Genomic DNA, 22,946 nt, shown 5'->3' on the forward strand with positions numbered 1-22,946 from the left:
ATGATTTTGTGATGTCATGATGACATCATCAAAATCCATACTTTTACCTGAATTTGAAACCATCATAACTTTTACATCCAATCTCCGTTCTTGATGAAATGAATGCCATTGGAAAGCTTTTGACGAGCTCTTTCATTTGAAATCCATGGTCAAATACTTTTGAGATGATTACTTTTTCACCCTTTTACGGCCTCTAGTCTTGATTTCACCAAACTTTGACCAAACATAACTTGCACAAATAGAATCCTTTTCACTCCGTTCAAGTTGCGTTGGAATCAAGATGTTGAGATCTTTCTGATGGTGCAAAAAATTGGAGATTTGAAGACACTTCAATTTTCATTGAAAATATCCATCTGATCATTCTCCATAATAATGACATCTACACTAGGTATTGTAGTCCCATCCAAATATTGCTTTAACAAGTTGTTCAACTGGATTGAATGATTTTGATCTACATTGGAATGCCTTGTGACCATGCTTCTTGCATTTGTGACAATTTCCTTCAAATTTTGGTTTCTCCTTGCATTCATTAGCTTTATGACCATGCTGACTGCAGTTGTAGCATTTACCATTGAATTTAGCTTTTCCATTACTCCAACATTTGTTTGATGTATGACCTAACTTACCATAGTGATTGCAAGTAGGTCTTTGATTCCTTTGGGCACCTTGTTTGGAGGTTTCACCTTCTTCCTTATAACCAAGTCCAGCTTTACCTTTTTGTTTATGAAGATTCTGCTCACTTTGTTGATTTAATTGAGTCATGTCTACTTGAGATTTCATCATTCTCTCATTGATTTGTTTTTTAGCATTTAGGTCATTTTCCAAACTTTCATTGATTTGTCTTTCAGATCTTAAGTCACTTTGTAAGCTTTCATTGATTTGTCTTTCAACGATTAAATCATTCCTCAGGCTTTCATTCTCTGATCTCAGATTCATAATTTCTTCATTTGCATTAGATAGTTGATCTACAAGATCTTCATGCTGAAGGGATTGATTATTTCTTGTCTCTAAGTCTTCATTTTCCTTGTTTCTTTGTTCCAAAACTTCACATAGCCTGATTGATTGTATTTCTTGTTCTCTTTTAAGCTTTCTTACTTCTTCTTGTAGAGAGCCATTCCTTGCTAGGAGTTCCTTGATTGCATCATTGGCTTCATCTGAACTGCTTGATGGTAAAAGGTCTTCAGTCTTCTCTTCAACATACTGATGGTCATTCATTTGTCTTGAAAGTTCCTTCCTTCTCTTCAGGGATTGAGAAAGATGTTCCTTAGCTTCTTTGAGTTGAGCCATGGCCATCTCCAAATCTAGCTTTTCATTTTCAATAGCTTTGTCAAGTCTGAATATCTCCATTGTCCTTGATCTTTTCTCAAGCTGTCAAGCTTTGTCCTGAGAACCAAACAGCTTTGATACCAATTGTTGGAAATATTCAAGATATGATAGGTTACTGAGAGGGGAAGGGCGAATTAGTAACGTCAAAACTTTAAAACAATTCAACACTTTAACCATATTTACTATTCACCATTCATTCATCTAATCTACTGCATATATGAGAGAACAAACATTTCTAACACATGTACACAGTGATTTGGTGACCCAGAAACCTTCCAAATAGAAAGTAAAACTGGGGTGGGGATGATGCCCACAAAACTTCGTTACTGCAATATGAAGTTGGCCTGTTAAGGCTTACATTGACCACTTCTGGTGATCTTCCCTATTTAGGAGCACAAAGGACTGCTAGGTCCACCTTGTTAGAGGATTTACAAACATACATTGGAGTATGCACTTTGTTAGGAGATTTATACAAAAGACTGTTAAGTCTACCTTGTTAAAGGATTTACAAAATTGATTCACCTATTAGGATGAAATAGTGGATCTACTTACAACTTGATTAGATCCTTAAAATATAGATCATCTCTTGTGACTGATGAATCTTTACTGCTCCTTGTAGACCTTGCTGAATACTCTGCTCTTTTGTTGATTCACATTTACACTTCTCAAAACATTACATGTCTCTCTTGATACTCTGATGCTTCTATTGTAAACGATATAATACATTACATATATACCATTCCAATAATTACAATTGCAAGTTTGGCTAAAACACAAGTGAACAAAACATTACTGGGTCGGCTAAATAGTAGAAAACTTGGGTTCTTCAAGCTAACTTGGTGACCTTCTGATACTCGGCATCCACTGAATTACTTGGCATCATCATGCACTTGGTCGAAGGAGAGGCTCAGTCCATACTAACCACACAACATAGCTTGGAACTCGGTAACCATTGGAGACTCAGTAGATATAGTGTCACTCGGTAAAAATTGGATTCTTCATTTACCTTGATTTCACTCAGTAAACACTATACTTCCGTTACTCAATAAACACTGTACTCTCATCACTCGGTAAATGCTGTGAAGCTCAGTGAACATTGTAAACTCGGTAGACACTGTTGGATTGCTCATTCACTCAGTAGCTTCATGAATGCTTGATAAGTGATGAACCTACAAGGTAACCACTGAATGCTCGGTATACACTATAGATGCTCAATGTAAACTGCAAAGCTCAGTTAACACTAGAATGCTCAGTGTGAACTGCGAAGCTCAATTAACACTAGAATGCTCGGTGTGAACTGTGAAGCTCAGTTAACACTAGAATGCTCGGTGTGAACTACGAAGCTCGGTTAACACTAGAATGCTTGGTGTGAACTGTGAAGCTTGGTTAACACTAGAATGCTCGGTGGCTATACTGATGTAGATAAGTGTTGTCACTAATGACAATAATAACTTAATGCCAACAGTTAGTATCTTATGATTGAGCATAAAATAATCATGCAAATTTTTTTAGTTTTGTACTTTATTGTTTATTTTATTTGTGTTATTGTTTGTAGGGTAATTTGTATCTACAATCATGGGAAAGAACAAGAGAGGAATGACTGAAAAATGAGAGGTAGTAAAGGCAAAAGCAAGGGAGTGTATGAGGAGATTAAATGAAGGTACATGATCAAATGCCTCCAACATAAGTGATGAAGATCTACCTATTGATATTGATGTCACAAATGCACATATTTTGAAAAATGAAAATGGCAACATACCCTAATTGACAAATACAAATACATCACCTGATGCCCCTAATGATGAATGCATGTGATGTAAATAATGAAAATATAGAGCATGTACATACATCAATGTCTCCTAGAATAATTCATAGAAAACCAAAGTTTGTAATTAACATTGATGAAAATATTTTGAAGCCAATACATGATAAAATGTTAGAAAGAATTGTAGGAGAATTTTTCTAAAGATTTGGAATAACTATTTTGAAAATTTAAATTCAAGTGGGAGATTCCAACTTGTTGTTGAAATGATTAAAAATCTAAAATTTAAAGAGACAATGAAAATTTTGGGGTTAAGAACATTTGAAAATAGTAGTGAAAAAAGCATTGTTAGAAGCATCTTTGATACATACCAATCCATTGGTTCAAAAGAACATACTAAAGATGCTAATACAAGTTGATGGGTCCTCACATCAACCATAATGGGAAAGGAAATGGAAAAAACTTGTATGGTAAGAAAAACAAGTAAATGATTAAGGATAAGTAGAACAACATTGCTCAAAGTCTTAGTGAGGTGAGAGAAAATTGAGAATCCTAATGAGACTTCTTTTTGGTCATTCCAAGGTAAACTCCCACGTAAAGGATAAAGTTATTGTTGATGCACTAAGAACATTAATAGAAAACTTTTGGTGTGACAACACAATGGCTTCACCAAACCAAAAAGATGTTGTCAAAAGACGAATTGGGAAAAAAAATCGTGAACCACATGAATAACATTTTTTTGGATATGACTCAAACACAATGTTACGAAATGTTTCTTCAAAGATTTCGTCAAATTAAAATCAGCCAAAGGTTTTTTGAGATGATAAAACCATTCTATGTTGATATAAAGCATACATGCACTACATGTTGTTGTAGGGTTCATGTTAAGTTTTCTATGCATTATGATGTTTATCATTATATATGTTGTACTTTTCATACTAATGAAATATTGCAGGAATGTGGTCTACACTTACCTCCTAAGTCACTAAGAGAATTTATCGTAAGTGTACTATGTAAATGAGATGATGGGTTCATTCATTAGAAGAAACAATATTTCAAAGCCAATGTATTATTGTACTTTTATGAATATTTAAAAAACTTTACCTCGGGTGTTCTTGCTCCTAGCCTCGCACCTCTAGCATAATGAGTACTATGTGGTGTTCTCATACCACTTGTTGCACCCTGCATCGCATATTGTTTGAACATATCAATCTAAAATGCTCTTTAAAATTAAAAAGTATATATATACTTTTACAATATTTAGGTGATTAAATAATATCATGTCAAAAATCATAAGGTTCATTAGATGGGGTTTGGGTAATGCTAGGAGCAAGAGATGTGGATGGGAATTGGATGGATTTGATGAATGAGAGGGTTTCAATAATGATAAGAGACGGAAGAGGATCGATAAGTGGGTTGTTAGTGTCATACCAATTAAGAAATAATATTTTAAAGCCAATTTATTATTTTAGTTTTAAGAATATTTAAAAAATTTTACCTTGAGTATTCTTGCTCCTAGCCTTGCACCTCTAGCAGAACGAGTACTCTGTGGTGTTCTCAAACTGCTTGTTGCACCTTGCATTGCATATTGTTCACATATCAATCCAAAGTGATCCATAATTTTTTTTTACTTTTACAATAATTAGGTGATTAAATAATATCATGTCAAAGCTCAAACAAACAAACCTATGTATCTTGTCCATCGAAGACCATCATTATCAAATCATCTATGAGTGTGAAATCCCCACCTCCATATGAATAACAAGTATGCCCACAATGTACACATGGATGAGATGACACTCCATCCTCAGAAGCCTCCATATCTATCCCATCACACGTGTTGAAAGCTAAAACAAAAATTTTGATTGGGCCCTAAAGACTGTAATGATGCACATGATGACAATGCAGGTGGCACAGGTGAGGATGACACTAGTGGTGTAGGTGACACAAGTAGAGACGAAACTAGTGGTGGAGGTGATACAGGTGGAGATGACACTAGTGGTGCAGGTGATGTTGATGGAGTTGTTGTAGGCTATGATGACTGAGGTGTCATAGGTGATGATGATGGAGCTATCACATGTTGTGACGGCCCTGGTCTCATAGATGATGATGATGGAGCCATAACATATTGTAATGACCCTAAGGTGCATTTGATGATGGTTAGGGTGCCATAGGTGAAGGAAAACCACCTAATTGTGGGTCATGTTTAATGATAACGTTTGTCAATGATGCAGTTGCATGAAGAGTCTATAAATAAATAGACTCCTTTAAAATTGATGGGAGCATAACATGAGTCATGGTTTTTCATGTTGTACATCTCCTCTCATTTTTTGGTACCACCATACGAGCCCTAGGACTATCCTACACAGAGCCTTTCCCTCTACCTTAGAACTAACGAATGTCAAAGTAATTTGGCTACTTGCCAAGGATGAACTCACAATATAGCTTTCTCAAAAAATATAGAGGCACCTCATAATTATTACATGGTGGTAGGTCAAAAATCATGTACCACCTATTCTAAAAACATGATCTCATCCTAGCATGAGTGCACCAATGAATAGGAAAAGTTTTTGTTGTGTGTAATAGGGAGTTGTCGAATATAGGATTAGTGAAAAGAGAACATATAGTACCTTTATTTATGTCTTTATTTTTCACTTGCTGATATGATAACCCATCAACATAAATGCACAACACCTATCCCTCCATGTACCCCATTTTTTAACCTCCCTAAACACCTCATTTTCATTTTGGGTCATTTTTTCAAGTGTAATCACTAGGGTTGAGTGGCAAGAAAGTGTATATGACCACAACCTATTGACCATTTGGGTAATGTTAGCACTATTTTGTGAGAGGTGGTTTATGAGGTCCTCTTGTGTAGTAGTTAAATGATGTAATTGTATGTGTGGAGGGTTTATAAGAGGTGGTGGTTGTTGAACGAGAACATTAAGTGGAGGGTTTTATGGTTGTGTCACAATGAGTGGAGTGATTTGTGGTTGTGTCATGACAGGTGGAGAGTTTGATTGTGTAGGAGGTGGTATTTCTTCTCTCCCTCATCTTTTTTAATTCCTTGATTCATCTATATTAAAAACATTAAAAATAATTACAAAACTTATAAATTAAAAAACCACATTACAAAATTTGATTGAAAAATACATAAATGACGAATAGAATGAAGACTTACCTCACTTGTGGGGTGCCATGGATAGAAATGTAATAAAAAATCATTTTTTATGCTAAATCCAATCAGGTTTTGGTGTTCTCCTCCAAAATCCACACTCCTGCTATCGTTTCAGGGGATAAAAATGCCCTCAAATGTAGACAACAATCAAAATATATACTTTACAAACTTGATTAGGTTTTTTTGAATTATATTATTTAATAACTTGATTGGGTTTTACAAAACTCGATTGGGTTTTTTAAAGTATAATGGGGTTTGTACACCAACTTGGTGCACACACCCACTACTCTAATTAAGTTTAATGAGGGAGGGGGGTTGATGTTTTTTCTTTATTTTCCATCTTCCTTTGTAAGTGAGTATTCATTCCATACATTAGCCTCGTGATGTGTCTAAGATTGATCACCTCACAAAACTCTTAAGTATTCTTTTATGCATCTTCCTCATGGTTCCTTGATATGCAGTTCTATTGGCTCCCTTTTCCAATTTCCTATCACCCTTGTTTGCATTAGGGGGGTTCTTCTATTGGTTCATATGCTTCCTTAGTTTGATGGAATGAGCTATGTATTCAGTATTTGTTCCCATGTACTAGGAGGATGCAGTGACTGTGTACCTATGCATTTTGTTGAGATGGATCATTTACCATATAAACACTCTTCTTTTTGTTCCTTTTTTTTTATGCAACCTTCCATGCCTAATTGATCATCTCCTCAGGCTTTTGTGTTTCATGTCATCTGTATCTTTGAGTTCAATTGTTTCCCTTTGTGTGCCTCCTAATTTGAGTAGTGTCTTATGAGGGCACTCATGCAGATTATAATCTTCTCTACTTGGTTAGCTTCTATTTCAATGAAGTTTATTTAGATCAAAAATTATATTTTGACAATGTTCTGTAGCTTCTATATGCTTTAGTGGTTTTCTTCATGATCATCTTTTTGTTCCTATCTTCTAGGGCATTCACTAGTTTGGAGGTTTTTACAGTCCTTCACTAGTTCTTTCAACATTATTACCATCTCTTCTTGGAGAACATTTTTTCCCATGTGGTTTTTCTATTTATCTTCTTTATAGAGATTTTGTTGGTATTAGGTACCTCATCAAGCCTTGTTGTTAGGACCCAAATTTACTTTCAATAGTTCTTTCTAGTTTTTAGCTACTCCCTAAGTTTATCTTAAAGGGGTGTTAGAGTAATAAGATGTTTCCTTAGTAATTCTAGTTTACTTAAGCTAAGATTTAGGCATGTAGTAATTAATTATTATCATGCAACCTAGGTTAGTTTCCTAGGATGGATATCTCTTCGTAATTAACTCTTTTTTATTGAATAGAAATTTATCTTTTGCACATCAATAATGTCTCCTCTCTTATGAATTTGTGAATTCGACCCTCGATACCTTTACTCCTCTCTTTTTGTGACATTATGCGATGATTCTTGAGAGTTATGGGTTGAGCTTTCATCAATTTTAACATGTTCAATTGAAGCAAGATTCTCTCCATGATGACCATGTAGAGGGGTTATCAATCAAGCTAGAAGATCCTTTTTCCATCCCTCATGTTGGGATAATTAAATATTACTAATTACACTTTACTTGAGTCTACTTTGCATTTGCATATTAGTTGTCATGCAAACACATACGAGTTTGCATTTCATTTTAGCACATGAAGTTGGAGAGATCCACTTGAAGTGGAGTTAGTTGTTGTAAGAATTTGGTATAGCTCTGATACCATGTAATAATTTTCCTAAGGCAATAATTCAACACCAATATCAAGAATCTTAATAGATAGCACAAGAGAGACGAATGATGATCAAATAAAAATCTCAATAATGATCAAAATGATAATGGATATCAAATAATTAGATGAATACATCATAAAGGGTGACCGTATATAAGGGCAATCGATATGTCTAGAAGTCACACAAGAGATAAGGATTACAACTCAACACATGTCCACCAAAGGTGGATTATCCTCCATTGAGCATAGGAGTTTGTGCGATGATGAGAGGATAAGTTTACATAGGTGTATCTCATAAAGAGATGTTGTAGACACCATGTGCTCTAATAAGTTGCTAACTCCTATGTTTTCACCAAGACAACTCATATGACTATGCATATTCCTAAATAAACTTAAGTAAAGTGTGGTAATAATTAATTATTTACACTAACATCCCCCCTTAAGTGCAACTTAGGGGAATGCACTTAAGTTCACAAAGCTAAATGCAAGATGCAATGTGGGTCCTGGCTACTAGGCCATGTTAGGTACCTATGTATGAATGCAATGAAATACATACAATGTGATGCAATAAAATCTCTCTGAAAATGGAGAAAGAGGGAAAACCTCATGGGAAAAACCTCCTCCAAAAAGAGAGATGAAGAAATACAAAATGCATGCAAGGATGGAGTAATCAAAACCCCCCTAGTATGACATACATCATGCATGTACAAGCATATATCCCCCATAAGAAAAAAATACATGATAATGAAATTTCTTCCTTTAGGAAGAAGATACACCAAGTATAGGTGCAATTATACTTCCCATTGTAGATAGGAAGATGGATGAGGAATCCATACGTAGTATGCTATGGATGTTTCCTTTGAAGTCTATTCATATGTTGACAAGTCCTTGATGAATGTAGATGCCACAAGCCAATCTGGTGGATGCCCAAAAGAAGGTGGTAAACAAGGTAACATGTCCATGTATGAAAGTGAATCAAACTCCAAAGAAAAGGAATCATCCTTATAAGAAGATATGGGAAGAGAAGCAATGGAACCTCCCCTCAATGATGAATGCACACCCATGAAAGAATCTCCTTGATGATTGAAGAAGCTGCACCATGAAAACTGAATGATGTTCCTCCCTGTAGGAAGAAGTGGGGCCATAGGTGTAGTAGAGAATGCTCCCCAACTAGTAGGAAGAATCCTCAAAAATATATGATGTCTGAGGAAACTAGTATACAATCTCCAAAGACTGATATGTCCCCTTTGAAGTAAAAGAGTCCTCCTCCAACTACTGAAAAGAAGTGTCCACAATCATGTTAGTCTCAAAAGAAAGATCAAGGGGTTGAGGGTCAGAGTGTTCCCTCGCAACAAGTGAAGAAGAATTCTCCTTAACAAAGAGAGGATGAATGTCATCAATAATGTCTCCCATATCTTCAATGTAAGACTCCACAAACAACACTGCAATGTCTAGAAGGAAGTCATCCCTTGAGGTTGAAATAGGAAGACATGGTGTTTCCTACTGCACTGAATAAGGAGCATCTGTGGTTGGAATTGGATCAGTAGAAGCAATAGGAGCATCAGGAGGTATAATCTCAACTAGAGTTGTAGGTACCACAACTGGAGTGACTAGAGGTATAATGTCCTCTAGTAATGGAGGGATTCGTGGATCTCCATATGCTTCCTAAAGACACATCCAAATGTCATGAGGACTACTTGCCTTACTAAGAGGAGAAAAAATTCCTTACTCATATTGTTATACATAAAGAAAAGAAGAAGCGAAAGATGTCCCCAATTAGTATTAGGTGGAAATATCTTCGAGTATAGATAAGGAAACACTTCCTTATGTTCTCTTAGATGATCAATCATCAAAGCACTCCATTTCTAATAGTTCCTTTTTGTCAATTTGAATCTTAAACCAAAGTGACACTTTTGAAATGATTCCATGAGATCAAATAATGTATGCACCCCCAAAATGCAAAAAAAATCAAAGAAACCCCCCTAATACATGATTTGGCACTTTATAATTATACGCCCTTCTGATTTTGATGGTTACAATAACAAATATGAAGCTATATCAAACTCAACAAGATAAGGCACAAGACCTCTCAAGGATCTAATTAATTACAAGTGCCAATAGGCCAAAATGAGACCAAAATTTGAAAGTACTATGTCTATTGATACTAGATCTAGAAAGTAGACAAATAATCATGCACTCTAAAAAAAAATAGCACCTAAATATGTGTCCAGATGGGCTCGAACTAAGTCTTTGAAGTTGCAAAAATTGGGATTTGCGATTTTCAAAAAAATTCAAGAATAGAGTGTTAGAAATAGTAGTCCACCAATATAAATAAGAAGGGAGGGGGGGGGGGGGCGGGGTGGTGAATTAGTTATATAAGAATTTTAACCTTTTAAAATAATCTCAACCATTCAATCAAAGTAAAACAATAACTATAAAGAGATGCACATATACAATTACACCAGATATGTTGACTAGGGAAACCCTTGATCAAAGGGAAAACCCCAGTGGGAATGATGCCCACAAAATGATGTACTAATATGAATATTCCTTGTTAGAGGATGGACCCTATTAGGAGTCTATTACAACACTTAGTACAATGATTCCCTGTTAAGAGACTTTGAATCCCTGTTAGGAGTTGTAGAAGGCAATTGAACCCATTGTCCAAACAACTTTAGGACTAGATCAACGAACCCACTGTCCAATTGATCTTGGTACTATTCCTTTCAAAATAATAGATGTGTGATAATCTTCTGCTTCTTCCTCTGTCTAGTATGTCAGACTCCTTCACCTTCAGATCATGCAATCAGATTTGGAACTCTGAAACCATCAATAGTAACCCTTAAGGTCACTTGCACGCATTATCAAATCACTCTGCTCTATTGCTTCACAATTTTCAATTCACCTCTGCTCATTGATCTCATTCATGATGTCTAAAACTTAAAAAACATCTTTCCTTTATACCACACTCAATGTTAAGTCCTTGAGTCGGCTTCACACTTTACCATAAATTAATTAAATAAAATACATATTTAATTAATGTTGTTGACTCACAGTTATACCCAAAATTTCACACGTGCAACTTCCATACTTGCACACTCCCTGACATCATTAGTGGTCAGTGTACTACCTCCAATTAACTATGTAACCTTTCATTCCAAATACAATGCTCTGTATCAATCATACAATAGAAATTATTTTCTCAATGCTTTGTTTATATGTGGTTCTCTGTAAATCATCAATATCTTCCGTATGCTGTCGATTCAGGTTCTGCACACTTGCCCATGTGAAAAATACATGGTCTAGTATGTGCTAGTAATTGTGCATAAGTAGATACACAATGTATTCTCCTTAATACAAAAATTACAGTCTATTGCTCAATCTTTTGATTTGTCAGTCTTTTACAAACTCATTACTATGTTGTCATCAATGACAAACACAGTGATAAATACATCATAACAATGTTCTGCAATACTCCCCCATAGCATCAGCATACATGCTAACAATCTCCCCCTTTGGCATTGATGGCAACATAGATGAAAAATATCTAGCTCCAAAATACCAACAAGTCTCTTTATCAATCAGATCTTGCTAAATCCTCAATTGCAACACTTTCCCCCCCATAGTACAAGAGCTCTCTAATGTTTTTCATGCCACTCTCTCCCCCATTGACATCAATGTCAAAGATAGGACATGAATGGTTCAATTTCTTGAACATACAATAATTTATTAGCACAACTTTTGCATATAGCTCTATAAACAACATAAGTGTCTAAAGACACTATTGTTTACTAATCACCAATTACCAAGAGTCCTTGTTGACTCTGTTCATCATAGATACTACCCCATTGAGGAAGCATCATCATTCAGTCCAGTCTAATAATGGTGCTATGTATCTTGGACTGATGCACTTTTGCATCTTCTACTCTGAGCTAGGTAGGGGCATAACCCCAAGCATGCCTCTCAGGTACTCAAATGTATCCTTTAGTAAGGCCTTTAGGAAAATGTTTGCAATTTATTCCTTGGTGTTAATGTACTCCAGTCTAATTTCTTTCTTAGCAACTTTCTCTCTCAACACATGATATTTTATGTCAATGTGCTTAGTCTTAGAATGCAAAATAGGATTCTTAGACATGTTAACAGTACTTTTATTGGCACAGTAAATGATAATAGGTTCTGTGAATATAATTCCAATATCTTTCATCATCTACTTCATCCATATGACTTGATTACATTTGTTTGCTGCTGCAATATACTCTACCTCTACAGTACTTTGAGAAGTACAATCTTGCTTCTTGCCAAGTCAAGAAACTAGTCTTCCTCCAAGGAAGAATGCCCCTCTGCTCTCTTTTTTTCATCCCTATCTCCATCCCAATCAAGATTTCTATAAGTGCAAAGATTAAGTCATTGCTTTTGTCATACCAAATGCCATAATCTGATGTCCCTTTCAGATACCTAAATATCCTCTTTATTGTTGTATAGTGATATTCTATAGGATCAACCTAAAATCTTGCCACAATTCCAACTACATTAGCTATATCAGGTATACTATGAGTCAGATACTGTAATCCTCCAATCATAGATCTATACTTCTTCTATTCAATAGTAGGTGTCTCATCCTTGCTTGATAACTTGTGACCAGTTACCATAGGAGTTCCAATAGGTTTACAATTTTCTAAACTGAATCTTTTTAGAAAATCTTTCAAATACTTGGTCTAAGAAATAAAGATACCTTCTTTGTTTTGAACAATTTGCAATCCTATGAAAAATTTCATTTCTTCTATCATGCTCATTTCAAACTCATTCTTCATGTCTTTTGAGAATTTGTTACCGGCTTCATCATTTCCTCCAAAAATGATGTCATCAACAAATACAATGATAATCAACAAATCATCTTCTATTTCTTTCAAGTAAAAGTTATTATGTGATGTTCCTTTAGAAAATCCAAGCTTTACTAAGTATTTATCCAACCTTGCATACCAGGTTCTAGGTGCTTGCTTTAATCCATACAAGGCTTTCTTTAATTCACAAACCATATCCTTCTCTTTTGTCAAAGGAAAACCCTCTGGTTGCTCAATGTAAACTTCTTATTCAATTTCTCCATTCAAGAATGTTGACTTAACATCCATTTGATATACCTTAAAATTCTTATTTGCTGCATATGCCAGGAACATTCTGACTACTTCCATCCTTGCTACAGGTGCATATGTTTCCTCATAATCAATTCCTTCTTGCTGAGAGTAACCTTTTCATACAAGTCTTGCTTTGTTCCTTATTACTTCTCCCTGTTCATTCATTTTATTTCTAAATACCCATTTTATGCAAATCACATTTTTGTCCTTTGGTCTAGGAACTAATTCCCATGTGCCATTTTTAATTATCTGCTGAAATTCTTTCTCCATTTCTCTTATCCAATGATCATCTTTGATTGCTTCATCTGTGCTCTTTGGTTCTACTTGAGATATTAAACATAGTTCTTCATTAATTCTGCTCCTTGTCATTACTCCCTTTTCTTTACTTCCTATTATTTGATCAATAGGATAATTTCTTATCAAATTCCTATTTGGGGTAGGAGTTGTTGCTTCAACTTTTATTTCAGGTACTGTGCTCTATTCTTCTCTTGCTACTTCAGTTTGCACATTATTATGCAAGTAATTGTTAGTTTTGAGAAATAATTCATTGCATCTATTGGTCATCCCAGAATAATCATCTCCATCAGAGTTATAATCCATCATCTTTTCCTTAGTGCCAAACTTTTCATCAATTTTAACATTTGCGCACTCTACTATAGTTTTTGTTCTATAGTTGAAACATTTGTAAGCCTTACTTTTTAATGAATATCCAAGAAACATACCTTCATCACTCCTTGGATCAAACTTACCGATATCATCATCTCTTTTGATGTAACATTTGCTTACAAATATCATCATCTTCTTTCAACAATCCCATTCTGCTCAGGTGTGTGGGGTGAAGATAGTTGTCTCCTAATACCCCTAATACCATGCTCTTCACAATAGCTATTGAATTAGAGCTAGAAGTGAATTCTCCTCCTCTATCAGATCTTAGGCTCTTGATTCATTTTAACTCCAAATTCATTCTCAAATTTGATCTTGAATATCTTGAATTTCTCAAATGCCACTAATTTTTCCTTAACAAAAGCTACCCACATCATTCTAGTAAAATAATTAACAAAAATCATAAAGTACCTTTCTCCATAGTATCCTCTTGTTCTTACAGGACCACTCAGATATGTATGAACCAATTCCAACTTTTGTGTAGTAAAAAATTGCTTGCTAGGAAATGAGACTCTCTTCTGCTTAGCCAAGATACATTCCTTACAAATAGTGTCAGTGTGCTTAGTGGTCTTAGTTAAATCTCTCACAACAAGTGTATTACTAGCTTTCACAATGTTATCAAAGTTAATATGACAAAATCTTCTATGCCATAACCAATTGTTGTCATTCTTAGCTACCAAGCATTTTATTTTAGTAGAATTTAACTAAAATACATTACCTTTGGTTCTTGTGCCAATACCAAGTAGTTTTCCTTCCCTGTTCTTGATAATGCATGTGTCATTACCAAACTGCAATTGGTAACTTTTGTCCATAAGCTGTCCAACACTTAACAAGTTATGTTTCAGTCTATCAACAAAATAAACATCATCAGTGCATGTTTTACCATCAAGTGTGATAGATCCAATTCTTGAAATGTGACAGGATACATTGTTCCCTACTCTGACAATTCCTCCATCATAGCTTTTGAATTTGACAAACTTGCTCATATCACTAGTCATGTGATGTGAAGAACCACTATCAATGATCCAATCTTTCTTTTCAACTTGTGAGATCAGTGCACTTTCTTCTCTAATTTCTCTATCAAGATCATCCTCCTTTATAGCTACAAACCCTAATTCATCTTCACTCATGTTTTGATTAGATTCTTTTTCCTCTTCTTCTTCGGTAGCATATAAACAATTTCTAGGTCTTCTAGACTTGAATCTTCCCTTATACTTTCTTTCTCTTTTAGGACACTTAGATGCATAGTGATCATATTCATTACATGTCCAACATTTGAAGATATTCTTACCATCTTTTTCTCTTTCCACAAGAAGAGCCACTCCCTCTTGGATCTTTTCCTCAATAGACTTACTGCTACTAGCAATGTCTCCTTGTGCTTTTGTGTTCCTTGCTAAACTAGGTTTGATATTCAGTGCACTAAATGCTATCTCAACTTTTTCTAATTCTCCAGATTGTTTCAGATCAAATTCTACAGCTTCCAATCTACCAAGCAATGTTTCTTTGGTGAAATTTTTAGTATAGGGTATCATCAGCTAAATCATTTGTGCTACTGTCTTGAAAGGTGGTGTCAAACTTTTCAAGATCTTCCATATCACTTCATCATCAAATTTCTTTCCATCAAGAGATGTGATTCCTACAACAATCTCAGATATTTTGCCAACATAGCTTTTATAGATTCATCTTCCATCATTCTAGCATCTTGGAATGCGTAAGACAAATTTTTTATTCTAACTCTCTTTGCACGTGTATCACCCTCATAATTAGCCTCTAAAGTTTTCCAAATTTCATGAGATGTTTTGAGTTGTTTTACCTAACTGTACTCACTTTCAGCTAGCATTGACAATATTGCTTCTCTTACCCTTATGTTTCACATAAATACTTCTCTCTATTCCTCGGTATAGGTTTCAAGATGGTCTTCTTTTGCAATGTTTTTAGATGTCTTGGTTACAAGCCAATATCTTGGACCCATGCACAAGAGATGAGTCTTCATTTTATCCTTCTAGTTTTCGTAGTTTGTGCCATCAAATCTAGGACTTTCCTTCCTAAATAGATTCGCCATGGATCTCCCAAAGTTGTTAAATTTCCCTTCAAGGACCTAAAGCTTTGATACCAATTGTTAGAAATAGTAGTCTAGTAATATAACTGAGAGGGGCGGGGGGGGGGAGGGGGTGGGGGGGGGTGTGAATCAATTATATAAGAATTTTAACCTTTTAAAAAAATTTCAACCATTCAATCAAAGTAAAATAGTAACCATAAAGAGATGTGCATACACAATTACACCAGATATGTTGACTAGGGAAAACCCCGGTGAGAATGATGCCCACAAAATGATGTACTAATATCAATATTCGATGGACCCTGTTAGGAGTCTATTACAACACTTAACTAGTACAATGAGTCCCTGTTAGGAGACTTTGAATCCCTATTAGGAGATTCCAACCCTATTAGGAGTTGTAGAAGGTAGCTGAACTCACTGTCCAAACAACTTTAGGATCAAAGCAATGAACCCACTGTCTAATTGATCTCAGTACTATTCCTTTTGGAATAATAGATGTGTGACAATCTTCTGCTTCTTCCTCTTTCTAGTACATCAAACACCTTCACCTTTAGATCATGCAATTAGATATGGAACTCTGAAACCATCAACAATAACCCTTAAGATCACTTACACACATTAGCAAATCACTCTGCTCTATTTCTTCAAAATTCATAATTCACCTCTGCTCATTGATCTCATTCATGATGTCTAAAACTCAGAAAAATCTTTCCTTTATACCACACTTAATGTTAAGTCCTTGAGTCGGCTTCACACTTTACCATAAATTAATTAAATAAAATACATATTTAATTAATGTTGTCGGCTCACAGTTATACCCAAACTTTCACACATGCGAATTTTGTACCTACACACTTCCTGACAACATCAGTGGTTAGTGTACTACCTTCAGTTAACTGCACAACCTTTCATTCCAAATACAATGCTCTATATCGATCATATAATAGAAATTATTTTCCCAATGCTCTGTTTCTATGTAGTTTTCTGTAAATAATCAATATCTTTTGTACGCTGTCGATTTAGGTTCTATGCACCTGCCCATGTTACAAATACATGTTGTAGTATGTGTTGGTAACTGCACATAAGAAGATACACAATGTATTGTCCTTAATACAAAAATCACAGTCTGCTGCTCTATCAGTCTTTTACAAACTCATTACTATGTTTTCATCAATGAAAAACACAATTATTAATACATCATAACAATGTTATGCAATCCTCCCCCATAGCATGGGGTGTGGGCCCTAGCTTGGTTGGCTAAATTTTCCCTGTTGCAGGAGGTTGGTCACGGGTTCTAGTCTCCTCGTCCCCGTGGTACTAGTGGGCATGTTGTGCCAACACTACCAGTCACGTTAAAAAGTTTACCCGGTGCAGTGCAGTTTATAGGGGGCGTCGTGCTGCACCGATTCCTGCAGTCTTAAAAAAAAAAAAAAAACTCCTCCATAGCATCAACATACATGCCAACATAGAGATCTCAAGCAACCAACACTAGTGTGTAGATCACAAAATTCTACCCCAAAACAAAAAAAAAAAAAAATTGCTCAAAAAATGAAGTCCATATGAGGGAGATATCACTGTTTGAAAATCATCTCTGTAATTATTTTTCCTGAATTGCTGCCGTCGCACTTCCAAAAATAAAATGACTCTAGATTTCACCTCAGATGTCTAGTTTTGATGAAACAAAAGTCAATTTGGGGGTTTTTGACCTTCTGAATGTGATACCAATATCTGATTTACACCACCAAGCTCCAATCTTGACCTGCAAAAAAATATCTCCAATGGCTATGCAATGAAACTCCTATGGATCTAATAACATGTAAGAATTTGGTATAGCTCTGATACCATGTAAGAATTTTCCTAAGGCAATAATTCAACACCAAGATCAAGAAGCTCAATAGATAACACAAGAGAGACTAATGATGATCAAATGAGAATTTGAATAATGATCAAAATGATATTGGATAATTGGATAATTGGATGAATACATCATAGAGGGTGCATGTATATAAGGGCAACTGATATGTCTAGAAGTTACACAAGAGATAAGGATCACAACTTAGCACATGCCCACCAAAGGTGGATTATCCTCCATTGAGCATAGGATTTTGTGCAATGATGAGAGGATAAGTTTACATAGGTGTATCTCATAAAGAGATGTTGTAGACACCATGTGCTCTAATAAGTTACTAACTATTGTGTTGTCAACAAGACAACTCATATGACTATGCATATTCCTAATTAAACTTAAGTAAAGTGTAATAATAATTAATTATTTACACTAACAGTTGTCATATTACAACTCTTTGTGTGCGAGATCCACCTTTAGTGCTCCTATCACATTATCGTCCTCTTATTGTTTCACATGTGGCACATATTTTATTGTATAATGGAGGATGCTCCACCACTAATCAACATGTAATTACCACTTGTCTAGTTGATATGGTATCTTATGCACATGTCCTACTTATCATGCATTGCTTATATATTCAAATATATCTACATTGTACACACATAAATTATTAACTTTATACTCATTATCATTTGATCAATATTGAATCAATCATTTGATCATATCATTGTATCTCTCTTATTTATGTGATCAATTAAGCAAATTCTTACACTTTTTATTAATCTTTCGAAGAAAGTGATTATTAGTCACACGAAAATTAAAGATCTAAGAGTGGCATTCATAGATCTATGCATTTGTGAGGGAATCCATGATTACTTTATGTATTCCCAAGTCAGCAACTAAAATTCAAGTATTTTCATGAATATGAGTCATTTCTACATTTGTTTATGAAGTTATAGTCAAGGTAGATCAAGTGTTTACCTTTACCTTTACATTCTTTTATGAAATTTCAATTTTATTTAAAGGTCAATTTTTAAATAGGGGTTTGCCCATGGCATACACCTTTCAACAACTTTTCCCCTTTTTTTTGTGCTTAGGAACATGTGGCACAATAGTTGGAACTTTGATGAAAATATCGAGAACTAATAAAGCAACCTTATAAGTTTCAACTTGAAACACAAGGTACAAGTCTTTGGAATATTTTGGACCTCATCATTTCAACTCATATTTGTACCACAAGTTAGCCCTTTTGTGTAATTTATGTTTTAAGTAATTTCTATTTCTTTTTGGTTCTTTGTCAGTCTCCATTTCCTAATTTATCTATATTTACTTATTTTTCCCTCTATCTCATATACTTCTTTCAAATTACACCTATCCATTTCTCGTTACACATCTACAACGAAGAATTATTGCACCTATTTAGAGCATTAACTTAAGCCTACCTAGTCATTTTCCTTCTAAATTGTGCATGTGCAATAGGAAATTAGATCTATCCCTTGCATCCATTTCCCCCATGTACAACTAATCTCTCTCTCTCTCTCTCTCTCTCTCTCTCTCTCTCTCTCTCTCACACACACACACACACACACACACACACATGCTCAAACATCTTAAAAATAAAATTTAAAAAAAAAACACAAAAAACTAAATGCATATACAAATTTTTTAACCAACAATTGTATAGAGGATACAAGCAAGTCCTTATGAATATCATCAATCTTAAAGGAGGCTAGATTAGTCAAACTATGCAATATGACACAATTCTATAATTAACATAGACATAAATTGTGGAACATCTCCATATGAAGTCCCTTATCAATATTTTATATCTAGCTCTTAGATCTTAACAATATGTAACAATAACAATTGACAAAGTCCCTATCAACATTGATATGATATGATATCAACTCTTTATTTCCTCTTTAATTATTTTATTTCTCAATCTCAATTACTCAAATCTAGTAGTGAAATTCAATCTTTTCTACTATTCAATATAATTGATTAGTATTAAACCTTGAATCATCATTAATGTAGGAAGTGAAATATTTCCTTTTACATTCTATGAAATTTTAGTTTTTCACTAATGGAATTACCACAACAAAACAATGAAAATATTTCTCTCATGACTCTTGAGGTCTTAGTTTATCTCATGAAGTGATTTTCTTTATAATACTTTTCCATTTAGAAAAGTCTTTCAAATGACTAAGATTTTCTAAATAGATGAGGCAAAACCCCTAGTCGTGACCTTATTTTCTTATTAAGATTATTCAAACTCTATAATGTGTGACATTTTTGTTTTTAGAATTTCTAAATAGATGGAACAAATCTTTCAAGTATGATCTCTTTATTTTTTATTAAGATACTTTTAACTCTATAATTGTGGGGCACATTTGTCTAAAGACTTTTGCATTAACTTTGAAAGATAATTTAAACACTATTATTGGTGACACTTTTGTCTACCTAATTCCTAAATGAATAGAATAATTAAACATAACCTTCTTATTTCTTATTAAAATAACTTTTAACTCTACAATTATATGACACTTTTTTTTTAAAAAAAATTGAAAGAAGCATTTTAATAATAAAAATAAACATTTACAAATAAATAACAACAGATACAATGCTAACCGCTATAACAGCATTAGTTACATTACAATGATCATCCGAGGTAACATCGGTATTGAGACAATTAAAAATGAATAATGCAACTGTTTCCAAAACTCCAGCAACGCACTCCGCAATTCCTTCAAAGTATCAGCAACCAAGACTGAAGTTGCAACCAAGATGTACCTATTCCAAGCTGAAAGCATACCATATTGCACAAGACTAAATGCTGACAGCATGATTAGCTCGAATTTTAAACTTTTCTTCAAAACCACAAAGCTGAAGATTTATATGTTCGAGCGACTTTTTAAGAACCATATTGGACTGAACATCTGCTTTCAAAGTAACAAGCAGAGGAAAGAAATATGAAGTAACCATCAAGTACTCAACCTCGGGCGAATAGAAAGTGTGAGCAAAGACAACCATACATCTTAATCACCAGATCTGCTTAAGGATAATGTGCCTGAAGGATTGAATGATAATATTAGGAGCTGGAGAAACACCAAGTAGTGCATTTTTCCAAGACCAGGTTTGAGGAAACAATGCCAGAAAAGTGGAATGGAGGAACCTCCAGAGTTTCTGGGCATGAGAGCAGGACCAAAATGTGTGCTTAATCGTCTCTCTTTTACAGCAAAAGGGGCAGTTGGGAGGAAGGTTAATAAAAAAGAGATTGTCACCAATTGGAATTTTGACATGCAAAATTTTCCACGACAACAACTGAGCCCGAGCATAAGCTTTAGACTTCCATATGAGAGCGCTTAATTTGTTCCAGTAGGATCTTTTGAGCTTGCACTACCACTTGGTATTAAGCCGTTGGGAAAGCTGAATGGGAGGGATCAACTGTTTATACACAGCTCTGAGCAGGAAAATTTGAAAAGTATGAGTGTTGGGCCATCTCCAATCTTTTAAAAAACTATCATGGCAAGGTGTGGACATGAGGCACAACAATTCAGGACTCAAAAGTTGAAGGATATGAAGGATTGGTCTTTTGTAAATGGAGGACAGATTGAACTGGGTTTTGATTTGCTCCCATGATTTCCAATCAAACCTACGGGGGTCCCACAAGTCACGAAACACACAAATACCTTTCTTAAACAGTTGTCTTCCCTTGAGTTGTTTTAAGATAGCTAAAGGGCTATTGTTTTCCTGGACCAATCGATTCCACCAAATGGAGGACGAAGCAAAACTTAAACCATGAATTAAGGTCTGATCATACCAACACAATTTCTTCGAAGTAATTTGCCAGGCCCTCCAAATGGAATTAAAAGGATCTGAACCATGGGTTTTAAAATAGGGGGCCAACAACACTTTATCTTGCCAACTAACTGCATGCCATGATTTTCCAGTAGTAGCTGTTTGAATATGGTACCGAACTAGATGCTTCCAAGGCATATCACCCTCTAACGCCCTTACAATCCATTTAGTGTTGAGGCAAATGCCTTGAGTGTATGGATCAATAATGCCCAAACCACCTTTGTCCCTTGGTTGGATACAATGAATCCAAGAAGTTATAGGCAAACCTTTGGTATTTCCCCATTTGTTCCACAAAAACCTTCTAATTAGCTGAGTCAATTGAGTGTAATAGGATTGAGAGGGCAACCAACAAGATGAGATGTAAACCTAGCTGGCCAACAAGATCTTATTAGCGACTTGGATTCTACCGGCCATTGATAGGAACTTATTGGTCCAATTAAGAAATTTGTTTTTTAATTTACTCATGAACCAAGACCACATCTCTTTGAGTGAAACCCCAATGCCAAAGGGAATGCCAAGATATCGAGTGATGGTACCATGCTTAATCTCACGCCATTGGCTAGGAATCCAAGGGGGTCGAGGGTTTGGACGGGTCATGATGAATTCAGTTTTATGCATGGCTAGTTTGGACCCAGAAATACTGCATAAAATATCTAAAACATCCAAAACATTATTCACCTCCTCTGCTAAATTATGTATAAACAACATACTATCATCTGCAAAATGGGAGTTGAGTGCTGTTGCGTCGTGAGGTAAAGAAATACCATGAATAAGTTTATTGGAATGAGCATGTTGAAGCAAATAACCAAGAGCATCGGCTGCGAGTGCATAGAGAAAGGGTGCAAATGGACAGCCTTGTCTGATGGATTTTTGCAATGGAAATGGCAGAGAGAGCATGCCATTGACAGCAACCCGAGCTGAAGCATCATGGAAAAGCATATTGATTTGTTTGCATATTTTAGGTCCAAAGCCTAGCCATTGAAGCATATTAAGGATGAAGGGCTAGCGAATGCGATCATAGGCTTTATCAAAGTCAATCTTAATAATAAGGGCGTCCTGAGCAGTTTGTTGTGCCCATTCAATTGTTTCCCAAGCAAGGATTAGATTGTCAAGGATAAATCTTCCACCCAAAAAGCTTGTTTGCTCCGGACGAACAATCTTTTGAGATATATATTTAATTCTGCGTGCAAGAGCTTTAGCAATTATTTTATAAGAGGTGTTAAGAAGGGTGATAGGACGCCATCCATTAACAGTGTCCTCATCTTTGCCTTTGGGAATAAGTTTAATCAGTCCTTGATTAATCCCTTCTCCTAATGAACCAGTCTCAACTCCCTCAAGGTAGACATTATAGAAAGCCTCTCGAATATGGGGCCAAAGGGTTTTGTAGAATTCTACAG

Source organism: Cupressus sempervirens, chromosome 5, assembly GCF_028749045.1.
Source record: "Cupressus sempervirens isolate cs-2001-9-10 chromosome 5, ASM2874904v1, whole genome shotgun sequence".
Lineage (NCBI taxonomy): Eukaryota > Viridiplantae > Streptophyta > Pinopsida > Cupressales > Cupressaceae > Cupressus > Cupressus sempervirens.